General features: G+C 36.2%; 1 long non-coding RNA gene across 1 annotated transcript; it reads left to right on the top strand.

Annotated features, from left to right (window-relative positions):
• Positions 1 to 328: 328 nt before the first annotated feature.
• LOC131401019 (uncharacterized) lies at positions 329 to 2,214 on the top strand. Its single transcript, XR_009217602.1, has 3 exons — positions 329 to 955; positions 1,306 to 1,435; positions 1,998 to 2,214. It is a non-coding gene; the product is annotated as an uncharacterized LOC131401019 (long non-coding RNA).
• The last annotated feature ends 1,527 nt before the right edge of the window (positions 2,215 to 3,741 follow it).

Here is a 3,741-nt window from a genome sequence, read left to right as displayed (position 1 = left end):
ACACGTATGACAAAAAACATAGGATTCTCTTTGATTTTTAGATTTTGTTTTAGCTTCTTCTCTCTTATCATTTCTTGTGCCTCATACATCCTGTATCTGATTATCCATGTTACCAAAACATGCACATTTCACAAAGGAATATATTTCCACTTTCTGCTATAGGCACATATTCTGTAGAATATGTTATATTACAAATGCAACCTTTGGGAAAAAATGAAGAGTCAGTAACTCCTGTGGGTCACAGAAACAGGTTAGAAAACAGTGGATATAATGCACAATTATCATCTGTTTTCTGCAACTCCATACTGACAAAGTGGGCTAAATAGCAATTACTGTTCTTGAGAAAGTTAGGCTTGTCAAATGCAGCACCCAAAAAGAAAAAAAATTAACAAAATCAGTGGGTTTTTTTTTTTGGTTTGTTTATTCAATGGCCAAATAGTTACCATATAGGATTAATTTTATTTTTCAGTTCTATTACCAAGTAAATAAAAATCCCAGTGAAAGAACATAGATATTCATTAAGTACACGGATGTTTGTGGAATCTTTTCCTTCACTTAATTTTAGATAAGGATAATTATTTTACCATATAGTATTAGGAGAGACCTAAACTGGATATTTTTATTATGATTTTGTCCCCTGCTAGATCCTACATTTCTTAATGCTATTGACAGAGCTAATTTGGAGTATATAAATCTGTATTTACCAATATTAAGCTATAATGATGTACAAAGTTTCAATTCAGTAGTCATGTCATATTTGGTCAATAGCCAGCCATCGCCATTAGTGAAAAGTGAAGCACCTACAAGAAGTACCAAGGCCGTAAGAGAAACAAATCAAAGGGAGATGAAGTGATCCGTAATGAGCAGAGAAAAATCAATAAGGAAAAAAAAACAGCATATCTCTTAAAATAAATGAAGAAGAGACTGGCTGATACTTGAACTACATTTGTTCCATGTAAGTAGTCACTCTGAGCAATAAAGCTTAGCACAAAAATCCTTCTTGCTTGCTCTAATTCTCCCTGATTGCAAGCCTATTCTAAAACTGTATATATTGATTGTACCTAATAATACATTGAACAATGTGTGTCTTCTTTAAAAATCATGTTTAAAGAGGCAAATTTAAAGCAAGGTTTACACTACACAAAACCCTCTCTATGCAATAGTAAGCTTCGCACCTGATTGTCATTCTAGACTGCATCACTCCTACTATCCTAATTAAGATTGAATAAAGAACAGCATATGAATTCTCAGCCTAGTATGTAGGTTGGCCTTGGGGCTAACTTAATTCAATGTTCTGTCTTGAAGCATACAGAAAACTTCTCAGGAAAACATCAAAGAAGAGTTCATAAGTCCTTGAAGAGCTAAACTATTTCATGGATCCCAGGAGGATAAATGGGAACTTTGACAAGAATGAAGAATATGGCACCTCAAAAGTGTAGGTACAATTGCTCTGCTACTCTGTTCAGCTCCTCCTGTTAAGAAAACTGCCTCAGCTTTTGATTAACAATAGGCTTTTCTAGTAAATCCATTGCTTTACCTGGAAAATGCACAAAAGCAGGGGAATTCAGGATTTTAGCGGGGGCATTCAGTACATCACTTCGCTGCTCAAATGGACTATTGCTTTATGTCTCCCAAGGATGAGAAAAAATCAGGATGATATCCAGTTCCTCTAAAATCAAAGGGCAAGGGTCATCTTTTCTGATCATGAAACTTTGGGGGAGAGTAAGGAAAGAGTGGAGTTTCATCTTCCCCTACTACCCAAAGGTCTTTATTAACTCAAATCTTTGGATTACAAAACAAGGGTTCTGTGGTAGCCAGCCTCAAAGATGGTCCCTAATGCTTCCTGGTGTCTACACCCTTGTGAATTGCACTAGAGTTGGTCTATTTGACGAATCAAATATGGGATAGTATATATCTTCTGAGCTTAAGTTAAGAGATTATAGCTTCCAACTTGGTTGTACTCTCTCTCTCTCTCTCTCTCTCTCTCTCTCTCTGAGCACTCAATCTTGGGGAAGCCCCATGGTGAGGCCCAAATAGTGAGGAACAGAAACCTCTTACTAATAGCCCTGTGAAGGAGCTTGGAAACAGATTTTCTACCCTCACTCAAGCCATAGAGATGCAGACCAGCCAACAGCTTGACTGCAACTTCATGAGAGACCCTGAGTCAGAAACACATGGCTAAGCTAATTCTGGATTCCTAACCCTCAGAAACTGTGTGAGGTAAAAAAATGTTTCTTGTCTTAAGTCACTAAATTTTGCAGTAATTTGTTATGCGGTAATAGATAATACGGGCTATTTCCATCTACACTGGTACACAACTTTTTCATTTATGAAATGATTTTTTAAAGATAAGTGCTGTCAAAGATTCTTTCACTTTCTGATTGTCACTGGTAGAGTGGAACCATGCCCTTTTAGTAACCATGATCCTTTGCATCCAGGAAATTTAAAAGAGAAAAGTTTCTATTCTGGTTTTCAGGATTTTAGTAATTTTATTTAGCTCATGGTGTCTAAGAGACATGGCAGGCACTAAGGTTACAGACAATCTCTATAAAAACTGTAAAGGTTTATATTCTACAATTATGTGTATTTATTGTCTTTCTTTCTCCAAGTAATTCTGGCTTCTTGCACTAGTCTAGATGTATAAGCTGAAGATAATAATAGTGCTGGGTTGTTGGAGAGATAAAATGAGTAAATATATGTAAAATACTTCAAACAGTGCCTGGAATTTTGTAGTTATTATATACATGCCCCTTCCTATATTATTTCCCTCTCATCTTTCTGCCTTTTAGAAGGAAAGGAAACATTGGTTGATTAAAGGCCTACAGTGTCGATTAACCCAAGAGAGTAATAGAGAAGAAAGATTAGCAAACTAGGTTTGAATGCAGACTCTGCCACATAAGCAAGGAGTCCAGAATACACCTCCAATACAGATTTTGACTTAATATATATCCTTTCTTTAAAAAATAGATTTTTCTTATTGTAAATAACACTTTACCATTATAATAATTTAATCATAAAGTATTGAGAAAGTAAAGCTATAAAAGAACTAAAAAGTCATACCATTTTAATTATTTGACCAGCTATAAGAACCAAGAGAGGCAGGTGGGGGTGGAATTTTGCCCTCCCCCCGCAACTAAAATGGGCTGCGCGTATTTTCTAGACTAATATTCTTATTGCCATCATTTTTCTATAGACCTTTAAAGCTTTCACTATCTATGCATTCATTTGATGGTATGATTTCCCGATAGCCCTGTGGAGATTCTAGGGCCTCCTTTCAGGAATTCTTCTATGTCCTACAGAGGAAGAAAGACCTTCTATTACATTAGGCATTTTTCCTGTGTATCATTTTTATTCTCTGTCTCTCATTAAGGGCTGATTCCTGACCGCCCCCCCCCCGACCACCACTTAACCTATTAACTCCTGTCTGGCTTTCGTCTAAGCAACAGCACAGAGTACGTGCACTAGGGTCTCGTCAGGGAGAACTACCTCAAATCAGTGCTGTTCAGTGTCTCGAAATCTTTGTGGAAATAAATAATATTTACAAAGGATTTCCTGAACATTAAGTAGTCCATCTATTTTTCTTGCTCAGAGATTCTTACCTTACCTTGGTTAAGGGAGGATCTAAGAGCACCTTAAAAGGACATATAAATTTTATGCATATGAATTTTAACAGGCAATCTATTATTTTCATCAGGTATTCAAAGTGGTCTGTAACTAAGAAATGATTAAGAATCGTCTCAC

This window comes from Diceros bicornis, chromosome 1 (assembly GCF_020826845.1).
Source record: "Diceros bicornis minor isolate mBicDic1 chromosome 1, mDicBic1.mat.cur, whole genome shotgun sequence".
In the NCBI taxonomy this organism is placed as follows: domain Eukaryota; kingdom Metazoa; phylum Chordata; class Mammalia; order Perissodactyla; family Rhinocerotidae; genus Diceros; species Diceros bicornis.
This window is presented reverse-complemented; position numbering and strand designations above follow the sequence as displayed.